The 20,679-nt window shown below is 38.2% G+C and overlaps 1 protein-coding gene and 1 long non-coding RNA gene across 5 annotated transcripts in view; one reads left to right on the top strand and one right to left on the bottom strand.

The window, feature by feature from the left end:
- The window catches only part of JAKMIP2 (janus kinase and microtubule interacting protein 2), a 186,543-nt gene extending 169,845 nt beyond the window's left edge, over nt 1-16,698 (bottom strand). For 2 of the 3 annotated variants that reach the window (XM_043465060.1, XM_043465064.1), the window contains exon 1: nt 16,428-16,697. The gene's annotated coding sequence lies outside the window, so the exon portion shown is untranslated. Of the gene's footprint in view, nt 1-16,427 lie in introns of all 3 variants that reach the window. The other variant, XM_043465065.1, reaches the window with a different exon arrangement.
- Nucleotides 16,699-16,850: 152 nt separating this feature from the next.
- Nucleotides 16,851-19,706, top strand: LOC122439200. Of its 2 annotated transcripts, XR_006268824.1 has the most exons (4): nt 16,851-16,938; nt 17,198-17,302; nt 19,070-19,202; nt 19,651-19,706. It is a non-coding gene; the product is annotated as an uncharacterized LOC122439200 (long non-coding RNA). The 2 variants fall into 2 exon arrangements; XR_006268823.1 differs by lacking the exon at nt 19,651-19,706 and having other exon boundaries at nt 19,070-19,437.
- Nucleotides 19,707-20,679: the final 973 nt, after the last annotated feature.

Below are 20,679 nucleotides of genomic sequence, written 5' to 3'. Positions count from 1 at the left end.
ACTACGCTGTTCTGGAGAAGGAAATGGCAACCCACTCCAGTACGCTTGCCTGGAAAATCCCATGGACGGAGAAGCCTGGTAGGCTACAAGTCCATGGGGTTGCAAAGAGTCGGACACGACTGAGCCACTTCACTTCACTTCACATACTATGCTGTATGCCTTTTTATTTGTATGACTTGTTTTTAATGACCTTTTTGCTAAACTGAAAGGCAACATCACACACACAAACATACACAGTGAAATAGAAAAATAACAAAAAGCCAATATTGTTTTATTACCTTGGGAAGCATTTATTATGACACAGGGTGGATGGAAAATATGATGAACACTCAGAGGGTCATAAACATATTACAACTAGAAGGGTCCTTCTTATAGATAAACTAGTGCAAGACTTTCCTTTTACTTAAAAAGAAATAAGGTTTAAGAGATTTGCTAGGCTTTTACAGGTCTCTGCCTCAGTGGCATTTGACTACATAGAGAGAGAGAGAGTTTACAGATTATTTAACATAGAGGTTGGAGTACTGATAATCACAGCTCAAAGAAGGAAAAACACCAAAGGCAGGTGGATCAGGATCAATACTCTCATTAAACACTCAGTTATCGTTCCCCTTCTGGATTTATGTTTTCCCTCACTTTCTCAGTGATGTTTTTCTGTATTAAATACAGAAAGAATAATCAGGAAAGAGTTCCTTGACTGTAGCTGAAATCAATGTATCTAACATGTTTTCCAATACTTACTGTGCATGTGGCCTCATTACATTCACATGCCAGGAAAGGTTCAAAGGGGAAAAAAACTGTAGGAAGCCATTCGTGATTTTCTCTTCAGGATCTAATAGTCATTCTTACCTCAGTCTTACACTGCTTTCTAATACATCCCAAGTGATAAAGTTAGTATATTAAAATTCAGAACACAGCAAATTATTCATGGGGCAAAGTGATTGTTTATGTGATTTTGTTTTATTTTAAAAATTCATAGTCTGCACTATTCTCTGGAAAGGGGTCACTATATATAGATATTCTATGTAAAGGGGTCACCATATATATAGTGATATTCCATGTCACCATAACATTCCTTTTGAAAAGGCAGGTTACAATGCCTCTCCTCCACTTTCAGATGAATAAATTCAATCGTAAATTCAATCTTTAATCATCATGAATTTACTCATTTCCTTCATTTATGTTCCTTGACGGATGTTTCTCAGTTTTCTTGTATAGATTTTTACATGTTTGATACCCAGTTTCAAATGTTCTGATAAAGGCTCTGAGTCTCTCAGCATAATTTTAGTGCCTAAATGCTTACTGCTTACTGTACCTTTGGGATTAAGTCTTACTCATCTTTGTATGTTCCCCACTCTGCACTCCTCCACACATATACATTAGAAGAATACATCGTAGGTGTCAGATTTATTTTTAAACATGATTTTCCTTTGGATTAAAATTACGGCTGCAAATTCAAAGAATATTCATTTGTATTTGGTTTGAAGAGTATATTAAAGTTCTAATTCAAAATGTTCTAATACATCCCTAGTTTCTAATTATACAGGTTGACCAGATAATTTCATGACGAGAAAACTTTAACTCTGTTTAGTAATTCACAGAAGAAATAAGATCTTAAGTTATCTTAAGACATCAATTAGATGGGTTTGGTCAGGTAGTGTTAAAGTATATGATCAAAGGTAAGCATTACTATGTGTAACACAAAGCAACAGGAAATAGTCACTAAAAAGTCATTCACATTCTCTTTTTATCTCTTTAGTAAAGATCAAATAGAGTTCAGCTAAAATAAGACTCTCTATCTACATGGCAAATGTTAAGGTATTCCTTTTTCTTTTTTTTCTTTTGGAGGCTATGTCCTTTGGTGACTGAATAGGAAAGCCATACCATTACAACTGTTAACTCTTATTTTACTGATAACTCTTGTTTATAGATCTATCTCCTTAACTACTTTATAAGCCTTTTGAGAATAAGAACCTGATCTTTATCCCATATACCTAGTATAAAGACAAGTACTTAGGAACCATTCAGAAAATCATCTGTTAGCTGGTTGAACATTTCTCTGTCTTAGTTTCCTCAACTACAGGCGTAAGAAAGGGGTACAATAGTACCCACAGCCGAGGTGTCATATCTGCAAAGTGCTCAGAACCTCACAGGGCACACAACAGGTGCTCACTCAGTCCTGCTCCCCTGCACAACTCTGGGAGGCATCATTCACGGTGCTCCCTGGAGCTGTGCAACTCCAGACTCCCACCCTCCAAGTGGGAACTGCCATCAGCAGCAGCAGCATTCCAGCATTATTATTAGACCAAAGAATAGAAAAATTTCGCTTCATCTAAATTACAGAGGGGGCAGCAAAAGTGTAATCAGGTCCTTCATGGTGGAGGTAACTGTGTTTACTTCCTAAAGGGAAAAAGGTCAAAATTCTGAAGAATCTGTGTGCATTTATGCTCTCTCATCATATAAACCTTATTTGAGGTCTTCAGTGAAAATGAATCAGATGGTGTTAAGCTTGAAGTTTTGTCTGATTCAAGTAAACACTGTGAACTAAAACCACTGGAGGCTGATGAAAGTAAGATGATGAATATCCAAGTGAAAATTTAAAAAAAAAATTAGTTTTTAAAGAAATTAGATATTTTGGCACATATAATATTAATTATATCATGGGGTTCTCAAACAGTTTTGTGAAAGGATCTTTTCCTCAAAACTTTAGGATGACATACAGTGGGTATCTGTGTTTGGGTGTATATGAGTGCGTGCCTAAAATGCCAGACGACCCCATCCTCCCAGCCTTTCCTTTATGTCTCTGGCTCACCAGGGACATTGTGGTTGTCCATAGAAGCCAGTTTGGAGCCTCTGATCCAGAGAGAGCAGAACTTCTATCTGTCAGAAGCCCCACAAAGTCACTCTGGACAGTTAATTATTTGGATTTGTGGATGATTTAGAAATTTAGATGACCAAATTTTTCTTTTAAAAATATTCATCACATTTTACTAAATAAATAAGTAAATTTTATTTTAGTGAATTTGGAAATCATAAAAAAAAACCAACAAAGAAATTTCTCATAAAGTTCAGTTCAGTTCAGTCACTCAGTTGTGTCCGGCTCATTGCGACCCCATGGACTGCAGCACGCCAGGCCTCCCTGTCCCCATCACTAACTCCCAGAGCTTACTCAAACTCATATCCATGGAGTTGGTAACACCATCCAGCCATCTCATCCTCTGTTGTCCCCTTCTCCTCCTGCCTTCAATCTTTCCCAGCATCAGGGTCTTTTCCAATGAGTCAGTCCTTTGCATGAGGTGGCCAAAGTATTGGAGTTTCAGCTTCAGCATCAGTCCTTCCGATGAATATTCAGGACTGATTTCCTTTACGATGGACTGGTTGGATCTCCTTGCAGTCCAAGGGACTCTCAAGAGTCTTCTCCAACATCATAGTTCAAAAGCATCAGTTCTTTGGCGCTCAGCTTTCTTTATAGTCCAACTGTCACATCTATACATGACTACTGGAAAGACCATAGCTTTGACTAGACGGACCTATGTTGACAAAGTAATGTCTTTGCTTTTTAATATGCTGTCTAGGTTGGTTATAACTTTTCTTCCAAGGAGCGAGTGTCTTTTAATTTCATGGCTGTAATCACCATCTGCAGTTACTAGAGTGCTAAGTTGCTTCAGTTGTGTAGTCTGACTTTTTGCAACCCTATGGGCTGTAGCCTGTCAAGCTCCTCTGTCCACAGAAGACTTCCTACGCAAGAATACTGGAGTGGGTTGCCATGCCCACGTCCAGGGGATCTTCCCAATCCAGGAATCGAACCCACACCTCTTTATGTCTCTTGCATCGGCAGGCGGATTCTTTACCACTAGCAACTCCTGGGAAGCCCCAAAGTTACTAGCCAGGTTTAATTCCTGTTACTATTTTGAGTTGCACTTACGAAATAAATATATGTTTATATGTTTATGTAATTTTTTTCTCTTTTCACAAAACTGTTATTAAATTCCATCTTTTGATTTTTGAAATCTTTTTTTCTTCTAATTTAAAAGACATATCTTACATGTTTTCCTAAGTCACTGAACCTTTTCCTACAACATACTGCTTAGAGAGTTTCATTACATTCAGTGGTTGGCATAGGCCACAAATAATTTATCATATATATCTCACCTATATACAGGGACAGGCAAATCAAGGTTTCAACCTTTTTTCATCCAAACCTACTCTTGTCAAAACTCCTGCTATTCAGTACAAGCAAAAAAACTGAAACAAAAGAAGTCTTAAGTTGCATGAATTTATAACCACGGAAGCTATAACAGCACAGGAATATGCTCTTCATAGTATTAAATTCTGGGATTCGTACTGCTCAGTCCTTTTCACAATTGAGGACTTTTTCCAGAAATGAAATTCTTGTAAAACTGCTCTCTGAATCTCTTTAGAGAAAAAGAAATTTTCACAGTTTACAGAATTGTGAAAAACACAGCATACAAGGTTTTCTGGGGTTTTTATTGCTTCAAAAAAGTAGAAAGGAAAACTAGAGAATATTCTTCTATTAAAATATATTTAATACCTATTTAAATATTTGTTTTAAAGAGAGAATCCCAGATTATGTTGTCAAATACACATAACTCACAAATGATCTCCTAAGAGTTATTAAAACAACAACCCCAAATGGTTTTAGGACTGGAGTTCATTCAACCCTTTGTTTTCATTCCTCACTGAGGAAACTTTGGTTATGGGGACCTTGTTCTCGAGTGTCGATTTTAACAGAGTGTTACTATCCTTACTTAGCAAGAATTGGGTCTCAATTAACATTTAACAATAACAATAACATTAAAATATATTTGCCTTTTCTTTATTTAATTTTCAGGAGCACAATCAAGTTTTCACTGCAAGAAGGAAGAGGTTTAGCTCATTAGGTAATATGACATTGGAGTCAGGAAGACTTGAGTTCAGAATCTAGTTCCATCTGTTATTAGTTAGATAATCTTAAGTATTAAATTACTTTACATCAATAAACCTTAGTTGAGGGATGAATAAAATAGGGATACTATTACCTTCTTCAAAGCATGTTGCTGTATGCATGCAACAACTTTTGGGCAATTCTTGGCATCCAGGAAGCATAGTAAAACAAACACAAACCAACAACGCAACAACAACTAACATTAAAGTCAAATGTGTTTTGAAAGAAATTTCTTAGTGGTTTTTTTTAACCTGAATTTTTTTCATAAAGTAGATTAATGTGCCTCATAACCTCTATGTAATAAGCTAAACACTATATTTGGCTTATCGAATGAAACACTTATCTTCAGAGAAGAAAGATAGGATCGAATACTGATTCAAAACCATCCTCACCAACATGTGCGTTAACAATTTCAGGCCAATTAGCTAGAAGCCACTGTGGTCATTTCACAAAAACAAAGACTTGTGCTGAAAATAGCGGTGCTATTTATGTATTCCATCTAAGCGTTACATGTACTAATATTCTATTAAATTTGGCCCCTTTTCCTTATAAAAAACAGAAGTTACTTTTGGACAGGGACCAGGGATAACAATTGGAAGTCTATGAATGCTTTCTATTTTGGGGACCTTCAATTAGGCTTTTGTGGCATTGGTGATGATGGTAATGATACACGTGGAAACTTGTCATCCCCCATCCCTCTAAAACCCCTGCCCAAAGTTCTTTTCATATACAGATACACACCCGCTGATTATGTATGAAAGGAAGGACTCAGTGAGGATAACCAAGTGACCTAAATTTCCTTAGCACCTGAGTTAGGACTTAGAGTGCAGGTCAGATCATGTCATAGTTCTTGGGCTCTGATTCACATTACTGATGAATCATTTGGTTTGTATAGGGCCACATCTCGTAGAACAAAAGAATTCTGAAGTAAGGAAATCTGGATTTGCATCTCATAGTTTCACTTAGTGGTGAGGTTATGCTGGACACAGGTAGACAATCTGAACTTTATCCTGAGGATGATTATAAATGATATAACATAAAATAATGTAACATAATATAATACAATGTAACATAATATGTACTATCTTATTATCTTACATGCTTGTGAAAATTTAAAGTATGAAAAGTCCTTTGTAACTTGTAAAATAAAGTATTAAATATATATTAGTTATTGTGAAAAATGCCTTTGCTAACTAATTATGTAAGAGATAAAACAAATAATTGATGGAGTAGGGAGGAAACACTTGAAACTACAAATTATGTGGTTGAAATATCACTGTGACTGCCCCCAAACCAGATCAATAGCATTAGATTTCATATAGCTAGTTCATTTTTATCAAAAGGTCACCTACTGGGTTAAACTCATTTCAGCTTCCATAGTAATGAAAACTGAATGTTTCTCTAAAGAACAAAAACCAGACTTAACTGGGAAATAACTAGGTATAGTGGAATAAAAGCTGCTTCTCAAGTTGGCACAGTGGTAAAGAATCTGCCTGCCAATGCAGAGATGCAGGTTTGATTCCTGGATCAAGAAGATCCCCTGGAGAAGGAAGTGGCAACCCACTCCAGTATTTTGGCCTGAGAAATCTGATGGACAGTGAAGCCTGGCAGGCTACGGTCCGTGAGGGTCACAAAGAGTTGGACATGACAGCATCTGAACACACACACACAATCTAGATATAGTACATAATCCTCACCTGAACTAGGAATGAGCCTTCATAGTGAAAGGGAAAGTTGCTCACTTGTGTCCGACTCTTTACGACCCTGTGGGTTGTAGCCTACCAGTCTCCTCTGTTCATGGGATTCTCCAAGCAAGACTACTGGAGTGGGTAGCTATTCCCTTCTCCGGGGGATCTTCCCAATCTAGGGATTGAACCCAGGTCTCCTGCAGGCAGACTGCAGGCATATGCTTTACCATACTGTGGGACAAACCAATCACAAAATGTCTACCAAACCTTAGTAGAATTTATGACCAAAAGATAACAAGCTCTAAACAAAAAGAACAAAGAATGTCCTCATTATCTCCTTATACAAAGGGACTGTAATTCACCAGGCTCCTCTGTCCATGGGATTCTCCAGGCCAGAATACTGGAGAGGGTTGTCATGCCCTCCTCCAGGGGATCTTCCCAACCCAGGTATCAAACCCAGGTCTCCTGCATTGCAGGTAGATTCTTTGCCATCTGAGCCACCAGGAAAGCCCCAAAATACTGGAGTGGGTAGCCTATCCCTTCTGCAGGGGATCTTCCCATCTCAGGAATTGAACCAGGGTCTCCTGCATTGCAGGCAGATTCTTTACCATCTGAGCTACCAGGGAAGCCCATAATAAATACATAATAGGTACTCAAAGAATTTAGTTCTTTTCTGGATAATTTTGAAAGTAAGTTGTAAAAGTAAGTTTTCTTTTTATACTTGTTATAGCCTGACTATTTTAGATATTTTTGTTATTAAGAGGGTCAAGACCATTCCATTTGTTGCTGGAATAAACTGGTTTACTTGAATTATAAAGGAAACTCGATAACGACGGATGTCCTTAATTCTTCTAAAGAACAGAACTGAGTCAGCATCAAGTCTGAAAAAAAACTCAGATTGACCCAAGGGAAAGGGCTCTTTTGCAAAATGACTATCTCCTAAACAAAATGCTTTTCTACTATTTCATCAGCTATTCTCTGTCATAAAGATCCTCTTGTTAGGAAAACAACATTTGAGGACATCAAGAATGTGGTTAGCGACAGCACTATGTGAACCAAGAATGGATCAATGCCACTTACATTACAGTTGACTATACAGCCAAAGATCAATGTTTCAAAGCAAGTGGATTATATAAATTTGGACAGTTAATGTTTTCAAACCATACGAATGTCTGTGGAAGTACAGTAAGCAAATGGCCAGTGACTAGCAGACCACCCTACCTGCCTCCTGAGACATGTGTATGCAGGTCAAGAAGCAACAGTTAGAACTGGACATGGAACAACAGACTGGTTCCAAATTGGGAAAGGAGTGCGTCAAGGCTGTATATTGTCACTCTGCTTCTTTAACTTATATGCAGAGTACATCATGTGAAATGCCGGGCTGGATGAAGCACAAGCTGGAATCAAGATTGCCGGGAGAAATATCAATAACCTCAGATATGAAGATGACACCACCTTTATGGCAGAATGTGAAGAAAAACTAAAAAGCCTCTTGATGAAAGTGAAAGAGGTGAGTGAAAAAGCCAGCTTAAAACTAAACATTCAAAACACAAAGATTAATGCATCTGGTCCCATCACTTCATGGCAAATAGATGGGGAAACAATGACAGACTTTATTTTTGGGGGCTCCAAAATCACTGCAAATGGTGACTGCAGCCATGAAATTAAAAGACGCTTGCTCCTTGGAAGAAAAACTATGACCAACCTAGACAGCATATTAAAAAGCAGCGACATTACTTTGCTGACAAAGGTCTGCATAGTCAAAGCTTTGGTTTTTCTAGTAGTCATATATGGATGTGAGAGTTGTATCATAAAGAAAGCTGTGCACTGAAGAATTGATGCTTTTGAACTGTGATGTTGGGGAAGACACTTGAGAGTCCCTTGGACTGCAAGAAGATCCAACTAGTTAATCCTAAAGGAAATCAATCCTGAATATTCAAAGAAAGGACTGATGCTGAAGCTGAGGCTCCAATACTTTGGCCACCCGATGCGAAGAGCCAACTCATTGGAAAAGACCCTGATACTGGGAAAGATATAAGGCAGGAGAAGGGGGTGACAGAGGATGAGATGGTTGGATGGCATCACCACCTCCACAGACATGAGTTTGAGCAAGCTCCGGGAATTGGTAATGAACAGGTAAGCCTGGTGTGCTGCAGTCCATGGGGTTGCAAAGAGTCAGAGATGACTGAGTGACTGAACTGAAATGAGCTAGAAATATTAATCTTGTCTCTTTACTACCATCAAGCGGTCTTGGCTAAGTCATTTAGGTTTGATTTCAAAAACTGCAAATAGAGTGAAAAATATAAAATATAAAATCATACACCATACTTAAAAAAGATTGGACACTGGCTTCTCTGGTGGCTCTGCGTGGTAAAGAACCTGCCTGCCAACGTAGGAGACATAACTTCCATCCCTGGTCGGGTAAGATCCCACGTGCGACGGAACAGCTAAGCTAGCGCACCACAACTAGTGAGCCCGCGCTACTGAGCCCACATGCTACAATTACTTAAGCACACGAGCCCTAGAGCCTGTCTTCCACAGGAGAAGCCACCACAGTGAGAAGCCTGCTCACTGCAACTAGAGAGTAGCCCCTACTCTTCATAACTAGAAAAAAATGTCCCCCTGGCAAAGACCCTGCACACCAAAAAAAAAAAAAAAATTGGACAATGTGTAGCTACACCTGTCCAGATAAGAGCATTCATGCGAATCAGGCATGTTTAAGCATGCTTTTTGAGACTGGGCTCCTTTCAATCCATAGAATAAAAAAACCTGAAGGTTGCACAGTGGTGGAAGAATCAATTTCCCTTGTAGCAGGCTATTTTCCTCTCTTGTTTCAAAGTGTGGTATTGCATCGTAAGGAGCCTCAAATGTGGCCAGTCTAGCTAAGAAGAGAGCAAGATGGCTCAAATCCTCCTTCCATGTAAAATTAACTAGGGGTAAGGCGTCCTTTTTACTTCATTTTTTTTTTTAAAGCTACGGTTTATTTTTAATGACTGCTAATTATGTCTCAGGCATCTGGCTCAAAATACTGTAAATTCTAAACTTTGTAGATACTTTTTATTAAACGAAGTGCTTTTAAAATAAAACTAGGTCATAATTCAAAGGTCTTCCTTAATACAACAAAAAAATCATATGTTCTCTGAAATGAAAATTCCACTTTATGGTTAGTTAACAACCACTTAAATTCCTACTTAAGAGATGCAGGAGACAAAGACTAACCAGTGGAATAGGAGAAATTTTTCCTCCAGGTCTAGGTAACCCAAGGGAGCAGATGATGGAGAAGAAACTCCAGTAATTCCAGAGTTCCCATTTTTACAAACTGAAATATCTAAGAAATTCATGAGAAAACAACTCTGGGATCTATAACATTTTCAAAACACCTAAGTCCCTCTCTCCGTCTCCTCAGTGCCAATTAGCAGAATTACCATCATGTGGACTCTCATGTGAATTCAGAGTGCTGGTTTTTAATATAAACTCTCCAGACGGGTTACTGTTTTATATAAAATTACCAGCTCAATGGACATGAGTTTGAGCATGCTCCAGGAGATGGTGAAGGACAGGGAAACCTGGCGTGCTGCAGTCCATAGGGTCTCAGAGAGTCTGACACGACTGAGCGACTGAGCGACTGAACTATTGTCTTTTATATAAAATTATTGTCTTGCTATTCTTTTACTGGTAGAATGACACAATACTTTAGCTTTCACAGAATGGGACTCATTTAAAACAGTCCATCTAGCTGTTTTCATTAGTGTTATTGCATTTAAAAAAACAGTTTTTGTTTTGGAAAATATACTAAAGTTAGGTATATTTGACCTGTGAATAGTTTACAGGCCTTAAATACGGGTCAGTACTTTCATGGAAGGTACCACTCCATGAAATGTTTATTTTTGGAAGGTATCTCTCTCCATGAAATGCTGCACAAGGAAGAACCAGATAAGGGACGTGGGTGAGAAACACTTGCTCGGTTTACATTTTCACTGTGGTTATGCTGGGTAGCATTTTCCAAGGGAACGTTTCCAGTTTGGATCAGAGGCATAATGACAACATCACCCTCTTTTCCGAAGCACAAGCTCAGAAGGCTTTTTCAGAGTTATAACGATCTCAGCAAAATTTCCTTCTTGAAAATAACACCAAGGGTTAGTCTTCTAAACAGACACTGTCAACTAAACCTAGTCACATTTGGTTTTCCATCTCTGTTTTAATTGCAGTTGACTCCAGGATTAAAGCACTGCAGTAAATGATCTTAATTTCGATGCCAAACAAAGAAAGGGAACAAAGACTTTTCCCTCATACTTAGGTTTCACTGTAGCTGTATCTTTACAACTTTGATAAATGCTACAAAGGAAGCAGAGAGGGTACAAGAGTAATAGCAGAGACTTAAGATATACTAAAGGAAACCTCTCCAAGGAGTTACATTTTTTTAACCAGTTTTTAAATAATTTTTTTGATGTGGACCATTTTTTTAAGTCTTTATTGAATTTGTTTCAATACTGCTTTTGTTTTATGTCAGGTTTTTGGCTGTGAGGTACGTGAGATCTTAGCTCCCTGATCAGAGATTGAACCCTCACCCCCTGAATTGGAAGACTAAGTCTTAACTACTGGACCACCAGGGAAGTCCCCAAAAGTTACATTTAAAGCTCCAACCTAAAGTATAAGAAGAATCCAACCACCATTCATATTCTAAAAGGGGAAGAGCCAGAAGATTGGGCTTTCATTTAAAAACTATATATAGGTTTAAGAAAAATGCAGATGTCAGAAAGATATCTGAGTTTAGTGTAAGTCATGTGATAGCTAATGTATGTTGTTTAAATGATTTTTATGAAGGATTTAAGTTGGTCACAGAGGTTAGGACTATAGGATGCCCCTACCATACTGAGGAAAAATAACACAAGTCTGGAAGAGGTTTTTGTTTCTGTACTTATTGTTTATGCATGCACCTGGTGAAATTCTTAGCAATTCAAACTGGGATTTCTCTGACTTGGGCCCAAAACTTATTCTTTATCAGCAGATAAAAGAAGACCAAGGTCAATTTAATATCCATTGTGAGATGCAATGGCAAGTCAGAATAACAGATCTCATATTTCCTGAAAAACAATGCTTGAAGCACAGCTGCTGTAAATGAAGTAGGAGTTACCTGTATTTAAAAGCAAAGTATGAAGACCCCAAAATCGAGGAAAATATCTTGAGTCATCAAGATAAATGCACACAGAGATTAAAAATTTACTAGAGACATATTTCATTAACATGGAAAGATGACCACTTTAAATAAAATTTTAAAAATTATAAAACAGTGCTCAGAGTATGGCCCCATTTATGAAATTATATACCTGAGTGTGTTTATAGAAAAAAAATCTATATGCCACATATAGAAAAAATCTAGAAGGAAGTACTAACAGTAATTATTTCTTGATGGTAGATTATGGGTGATTTTCTTACACATTTCTGCATTATCTTTTTTTATTCTAACAATGAAGATATTATATTTAAAATGTAAGAAAAGAAAGTCTTTAAAAGGACATTTAACTGTATTGGTGAATACTGATTTAAAGCAAAATGCCTTTAATATGATAGATCTCACTGGTACTGCAAGCCAATTAATTATAAAGGATGTTTCGCAATTGTGGAATGACAGTTCAGATGGCATATTTTGTTCTTTGGCCAGCACTGAATTACTAAACAGACAAAGTACACCCCTACAATGTTAGCAAAGAAAGGGAGATAGCAAATAATTAGAATATTCTGGAGAAAAGTAATTTTTGATGGCTCAGAAAAGCATAAACATGAATATCCAGAAAATATCATAAAGTTGTTAAACTTATATACATGTATTTATGATTGAAAATCATTTTAATTTTTAAGAACATGGAAGTTGAGAGATGCTTAACATAGATAGGTGGACATATAGGTAGGAGGTGTGGCTAAGTTTCTTCAAATTAATTTCTATAGGATTAATTTGGTCCTAAGCACAGAAAAGGACTTCCTTGACGTCTCAGTGGGTAAAGCCATCGCATTCCACTTGCAATGCAAGAGACACAGGAGACATGGGTTCGATCACTGGGTCAGGAAGATCCCCTGAAGGAGGAAGACGGCAACACACTCCAGTATCCTTGCCTGAGAAATCCTGTGGACAGAGGAACCTGGTGGGCTACAGTCCCTGGGGTCACAAAGAGTCAGACATGACTGAGTGACTAAGCGCACACACACAGCACAGCAAGAAATTGTTACTCCCCCCAACTTGTATGTCATTAAAAACAAAAACAAAAACAATACTCAGCCATAAAATAAGTCCACATCAGTCCAACAAAGTTCTAATTTTTTCCCAGACAAATGTTTCTATGCCTTACGAAATATCATGAATCCCAGGTTTTCTCCAAAATAATTTCTGTGTCTACCCTTTTTTTTTTTTTTTGGCTGATGTCTAAAGAATGCACTTAGTCTATCTGGAAATCCAATGTGACCAAAGAACATACCATGACCTCTGAAATATTCAAATAAAATGAGTTACATTTAATGCAGATTTTATTATATTTGACATTTTAAAATTCAAATCAGCAAGATAATTTGTTAAATTTTCTAATACAGTAGATTTGGCTTCATGAGTGTGGAATTTGGGCCCACTTAGACTGTTTACCAAACCCAAAATTAAACAAGCCTAATCTCCCAAGCCTCTTTCCACTTACGTAAAATAATTATTATGGCACTACCTTTACTGATATGATAGAATTTGGGGGGGGTATAAGATGATAGATAAAGAATGTAAAATGACTTTAAGAATTATAAAAGAGTATATTAAGAAAAGGTGTAATGATGGTGTTAATTATAACTATATTATTTTCATCATTAACTATTTAATGCATGTACAGCTTATATACCCCCTAAGGAAATTCTATATTGCTAGAATATGCAAATTGTGCTAGTCATATAAGAGCTCTACAAACAGTTGTTTTTCAATTAATTAATTCATCATGTTTAGAAAAACATTTTCACGTGGTAAGAAATTAATCGGGATGTGCAAACACAGGGAATTATAACTGACCTCTCAGAGTAACACTCAAGTATACACCTAGTTTACTTATTCCAGTAAAAACCAACTGAGTGATTTATGTTAAAACTTTAAAGATAAATTTTGTTTTCTTTTAGGTACCAACACTATGAAAAACATTGTAGTAATTTTTCTATGAACCCATGAGAAATGTAGAAAACAGTTTTGACTCTCCAGATATTTTCTAAGTACCCCAATGGAACTTGAAGTATGTATGCAAAACTGAAATATGTTCTGAGGTCACTTGAAGAAACAGGAATATCCTATCCCAAGAAATTAGATAATATGTGTTTTATCCCACATAAAGCAAGCTTTATGAAAGTTTAAATACCAGTCAAGATATTTAACATTACAACAAGAATGGAATTTTCAAGACAGTATCTGAGAAAAAGGTAATTAACTTTGCTTGCTAAATAAACAGCACATTTAAATAAAAACATGTATATATCTTCCATATATTTTGTATTATCTGACATCAAATTGACTCTTGAATTATTTTATATCTAGATCCCACTAAACTAAAAATAGTTCACTTTTCTGTGGCCCTCAGCAAAGGTCATATAATCATCCAAGGTTGTAGGATCAAAATCTACACATGTGTTCCCATGAGGTCTGACCACACAGCTGAAACGCTGCTGAGAGCTGCATGTCCATGACTTACAGTGATTTGCTTCTGCTCAAACTGTGCCAACTTCACCTATAAAACCACATCCCAATGAAAATTCGAAACAAAGGAAATAAAACAATGCCCAAGATAACTGTTTTCATTGCATGAAACAGGGTCAACTACAACATATCTTAATTTTTTTTAAAGCTTACTGAAATTTTCTTACAAGTCGAAAGTTATCATTAAAGATTCAGGATGCAGCGTGTTATACAATTTTTGTTATGACATACAAGTCCAGCACCTCTTTCACTGCTCTACTTTACGTAGTTGTGATAAGGCCCACAGTAGCATGACTTGATGGAGGTGCGAATCTATATATGACATGCCATGAGCATATTAAATCCATTCTTCCCACTAAGGTGCTGAAGAGCCTTCCACTATATAAAAGAAACAGGACATTTATTCCCAGAGAAATTAAATTATAAACCTGATTCAAATGCATGTAAAAATTGTAAATAAAGGCGAGCAGTGTGTAAAATAAAATGCAGGATTAAAACAAATGTTTTTTTACATTGTAAAAAATGTTTGCACTGACGATGATATTGTTAGAGAAGAGGGAGGTGGATAAAAAATAGTCCACATGCTAAATGTAATGTTACTAATACAGTTTTACTTGCAAGGATTTTTCTGGCTTTAATTCAACAAAATCCATTATCCTGGGTGGTAATGGAGCCTTGTGCCCTACTCATCTCAGGCATCTTTAGTATCCTGAGCTGCCTTAAAGCTGTGATACAGTAAAATGTCAAGCAGATCCCACTAAGCATTTGTAAACTACAATAGCCCCCCATTTTGCCTACAAATCACACGCTCTCAAGCTGAGCTTTGCTCACTCGCTTGTTTCATTCGTTGCACAAGCAGGCTAATTTGGAAATGGCTAGTTTACTTGGGAACACCTAGATGTTCAAAACAATCCCACTTTCTTACTTGACCACCCAAAGAAGTAGAACCATAATACAACACTTGAGGGAACTGTAAAATGGTGCCTGGATACTGAAGGAATGAACAGCAAATAGCAGCACTAGTAAATAAAATGAATGCATTTCGCCTTCCAGCTCATCTGTGCTTCCTGGGACACAACACGCAAACATGAAAGGGTTGGGGTAGAATGTCAAGAAAACTGATGTCTTTCAACATTCACTTGGCAAGATGCTAGACACAAAATAATACCACAAGCCACCTCCCTTTCCCATCAGTGTAAATTCGGGGCTCTCAAATCACCCCCCACAAACCCCAATTAAAAATAAAGGAAAAAGGCAGGCTATAACACAGATTGTCCTAAGTGGTCACAATGAAACTAAGGGACAATAACAAGAATAAATCTTGCATTAATCCAAATGAAGTCAGTGAATAATAATACAAACCAGAAGCATAGTCTCAAAAATAAGCAATTATCCCCAAGCATGCAAGGGCATTTAAAACCCATAAAAATCATTGCAAAGCACACTCTGCATATAAATATGTTTCATAAATGCTAAGTAACATGTGTATAGATGATATGCATATCCACAGGGCATCCATTTGTGTGATCACAATCAAATCTGTATACTAAAAATTACACTCTATCTGGCAAATGGTTTCTCAGCAAGAGTACATCAGAATATGAAATAAAAGGCTAAATTCTGGGGCTACCTTTTCTTAGCAATGAAGGAAATAAGCAAAATCACCTTATAATTGGGCCTGCAAGCTTAGGAGGCACCAAATGTGTTCTTGAAGGAAGGCCCGACCCTATATGTGAGAGCTGCAAATGAAATGATTCCTTTCAATAACATCTATTTCTTGGGAGCTCTTTTTCCACCCCCTGATTCTGTTGCTAAGCTTGGAAGGAAAGGAACCAAGTGGCTCAGTCTGCATTCTGAGCCAGTTCAAGATAAAATCAGAACACCATATATACATTTTTTTAAAACACAAGCAGATGCCTCCTTACTTCTCTCTCCCTGGCAACCTTCCTCTCTCCCAGCCCCATCACTGTCTCCACACCTTCCTCCCCATCTCTGAGGGAGTCATTGTTCAATGCAGGCCACAAATGTATACCCAGGTCATTTAATAGCCAGCTAAATCAAGAAGCTAACCTCGCTCCCTGCTACTTACCATGCTGAGATCCGGAGAAGCTGTTGAAAGGAAGGAGAGATGCAAACTGAATCCATTTTCCTTGAGACCGAGTCGGATGCAGCCTCCGAACCCAACATCAGCAGCGGCTGCCGGGATTTCTTCCCCTCCCTCTCTGGTTGGCGACGGTGCTAATAGGAACCACCCTTCCAGCCCTCACTGGAGTATCAGCAGTCGAAGCGGCAGAAGCAGCAGCATCACCACTTGGCCTCCTCCCTCTCGGAGGATGGGGTGAGCTCAGAAGCAGCCAGGAACTTGCAGCAGACACCTCCTCTGGCTCCTCCTCTCCTGCCCCTTCCTCCGAAACCCCACCCCTGCTGCGGTAGAGGCTGCCTGCCCTGGCAGCTGCCGGTTGTCATGGCAACCACCAATGGCAAGCGACCAGGCTAAGGGGGAGGGGAGATGGGCGAAAGGAGCTGCGGGGGCTGGAGGGGAGTGAATTCGTGCCGCTGCCCTCCGGGATGCTCTTGGTCTCTCCTACCCTGGACTTCAGGTCTTTAAAATTGGGGCAAGGGTGTATAGCCATGGGAAGAGATTAATTTGAATTTAATCGAAATCTAGACTGAATCATACAAGACAGCTTAACTGTTTTTTTCATTTTCTGTGGTTTTCCAATAAATGTTATTAAATTTGCCATTGAATAAATAATAGCCAATATGGAGAAAGTTATATTATGTAATAGGAGATTATTATCACTCCAAATACACTTGTCTTTTTTTTTTTTTTTTTTTTTTTACACTTGTCTTTTATAGCATCTTTTACTGAAAGGCAGTCAAGAACAAGGAAAATGAGTGACTGGAATTTGCAATTTGTAAGAGTCTGATTCCTTGTCACAGCTCTCTGCTTGTTCCTCTCAGGTGAGTCACTGGTCTTACTGTTTTTCCAGCTCCCTCTCATAAGAGGAACTGGAGCTGTTTGGCATCCCCTGTGGCAAAGGAAGTTAGAACAGAGGAAACAGAAATTCCTTGAGCAACCAGTGCTGTCAGACAGTGGATATTCCAAACCCTTTTAGTGTTAGACTCCTGAAGTGTTCCATTTCCTGCAGGAAATTCCATGCTATTTCTAGGATGCCCTTTTGGAGGTCCCAAGCCAGCTGGTGGTCTGGGTGGTCGGTTGGTAGAAAGGATGTGAAAGCAGCAGTGCTGTGTTCTAGATGAATTCTGTTTCTAACTATAAATTATAAATGACACTAGTATTTATCTCAGGCAGTAGTTGTAAAGATCGAATGAGATAATGCACTAAAAGCCCTTGGCGTGTAGTAAGCATACAATAAATGTTTACTCTTATTACTATTATTAGTAGTGGTGGTAGAATATTGTAGCCACTCCTTGATCCAAGAGGTTGAAGGAATAGCATGGCAATTTCAGAATGGGAAAATATTAAGGCAAGAAAACAGTGTATGATAGCTGTGATGTTGATGTTGATGGTTATGGTGACAACGACGATGGCAAAGACAGTAAGGCTCTGAGAGATTAAAAGTTCTCTAAAACGTGACAATTTAGGATGTTGTAAGTCTTAAAAGAGTTAAGTAAATTTCCCAAATCCACATGGCTAATACACAGCAGAGCCAGAATTAAAACTCTGACACTTCTATCACTGGCATTTGCTCTTCCAACCATTACATTTTCTGCCACTCCTCCATGGAACAGAGATACTCTTTTAAAAAATTTTTAAATTATTTTTATTTTTTGGCCGTGCTGGATCTTGGTTGCTATGTAGGCTTTTCCTGGTTGTGGTGAGTGGGGGCTACTCTCTAGTTGGGAAGCACGGGCTTCTCATTGCTGTGGCTTCTTTTGTTGTGGAGCATAGGCTCTAGGGTGCCAGGCTTTATTCAGTAGTTGCAGCACGCGGACTCAGTAGTTGCAGCTCCCAGGCCCTAGAGCACAGATTCAATAGTTGTGGTACACAGGCTTAGTTGCTGCATGGCATGTGGGATCTTCCCTGATCAGGGATCAAACCCATGTCTCCTGCATTGGCAAGCAGATTCTTTACCACTGAGCTACCAGGGAAACCCTGGAGATACCCTTTGTTCTTAACCCAGAGGGTTATTTACAGATTCACATAGGATTAGTACCAATTTCAGCCAGACAATCTGGGCTTGACTGACTTTTGATATAATTTGGAACATGTTAATTAACTTCCCTGAACCTATGTTTCTTCACCTGTGAGATGGAAATCATCATAGAACCTTATCATGGGAATCAAATAGGGTGATGCATGTGGAGCATTAGCACATGTCTAGCAGCAGCAGCAGCACATAGTAAATGTTCAATAAATGTTAATTATGATTATTTGTTACTCATTCTTAAGTAATTAATGTTAAAATAGGAGAGGACTTTTTCCTGCTTGGGTTCACACTAAATATCAGGGCCTTATTCTAACAAAACTGACTTGAAGATAATTAGGTGGTTGCCGAAAAGGTTGCAACTCATCCTTAATACTTGGCATTGCCTTCCCCTCGAGGGAACGCCGGCATCCTGCTCCCATTAGAGCCTCGACAGTCACACAGTCTACACACACTTGGACATCATCATCACGTAGGTATAGTTGTGTAGCATAAAATAATGGGTTGTTATAGTCTAGCTTTTGTATTCTTCTCTGTATTTTATCTGCTATCTCCGCAGAAATGATCATGTAAGTAAGCAGAGAAAAAGCTGCAGACTGTAGAAGCTCAGATGTGTTTAGGTGATGAAATTGTCCCCATAGGCCTTGTGAGGAAGTATTTCATCTTGAGTATCAAGAGCTGACTTGGGTGTGGTGAGTGACTCTAGTTTTCTCTCTCCCTATCAACACAGAATCAATTGGAGGGGAAAAGTGTTTGGTGTTCCCTATTTAAATAAGTCCATAATTTAACGACTCAAGCAGTTTTTGTTTAGTTGTGTCCAACTCTTTTGAGAACCCTTGGACTGTAGCCCACCAGGCTCCTCTGTCCATGGTTTTCCCAGGCCAGAATACTGGAGTGAGTTGCCATTTCATTCTCCAGGGGAACCTTCCCAAACCAGAGATGGAACACACATGTACTGCATTGGCAAGTGGATTCTTTTCCACTGAGTCACCAGGGAAGCCCACTCAAATAGTATTCTTCCCTTTTTTCCTTTTGCCATATCCATGCTACACTGTTACTGTTAGGGGAAGCACACTGATTGAAACTGCCCACCCTGGCCAGGCACCATAGTAACCATTTGCATGAGTTGTTTTATGACAGGAGATCCTGATAAGGAATACAGAACTAATAAGCCACCACCAACCGAAAGAGTTCGGGAAAGGTCAAAAGGAGACACCGCGTGTCCGTCCACTTCCCAGAATCCCTCTCGATAGCATTCATCTTGGCTGAGCGATGCGACTGGTCAAAGACCACCGGAAACTAATCCCATCACCATAAAGCCCAAGACTTCGAGCCACGCGGCAGAGCAGTTCTCCTGGGTTCCCTCACCCTACGGCTCTCCACCTGGGTGCCCTTTCCCAATAAAGTCTCTTGCTTTGTCAGCACATGTGTCTCCTCGGGCAATTCATTTCTAAGTGTTAGACAAAAGCCCAGTTTCAGGCCCTGGAAGGGGTCCCCCTTCCTGCAACATTACCATTATTTAATAATACTTTTCTTTAGATGTTTAATTATGTGATATTTATTTTTGTCAACTTTAATTATTTGTTATTTATTTACTTTAAAAGAAAATTTGTCTCTGGCTTCAGCAGAACATTAATAAAATTAGGCATAGTAAAGAGAATGTTCCCAGAGAAAGGCATGTAATGTAAAACAATATTTTTTAAAACAGAGATTTCAGCTTCATTTGTAATAATTTTTGGTTAAAACAAAAAAATTTTAAATTTCATTCCTTCTCTCCATTGGCATTTCCTCTGTTACTGTGTTCTATTTTCCCATGGTATCTATCATCTTTTAATATACTATGTTATTTATTTGTGTTTTAAAATTTTCATCTGTTTTTCCCCACTAGAATGCTAGCTATGAAATAGCAGTGATATTTGTTAGTTTATTTGCGAACAGCACCTGACCCATATTATATGCTCAATAGTGTTTGCAGTAAATAAATAATATTTCCCATTATTTGTGGTATTCAGTAATGATCCTTTTAGTATACATACATATCAGCATAATGTGTATCTAATACATATTTTTAAAGTATATATCTATTAAAATGGAAGTGTTGGCTCACACAAATTCAGAGTCATCTAGCATATTGCTGGCAGTCTTTGGGAAACACTTGTTTTGTTCTAA

The sequence above is a fragment of the Cervus canadensis genome, chromosome 4, assembly GCF_019320065.1.
Source record: "Cervus canadensis isolate Bull #8, Minnesota chromosome 4, ASM1932006v1, whole genome shotgun sequence".
Taxonomy (NCBI): domain Eukaryota; kingdom Metazoa; phylum Chordata; class Mammalia; order Artiodactyla; family Cervidae; genus Cervus; species Cervus canadensis.
Note: the sequence above shows the minus strand (reverse complement) of the source record. Positions and strands in the feature narration are given on the sequence as shown.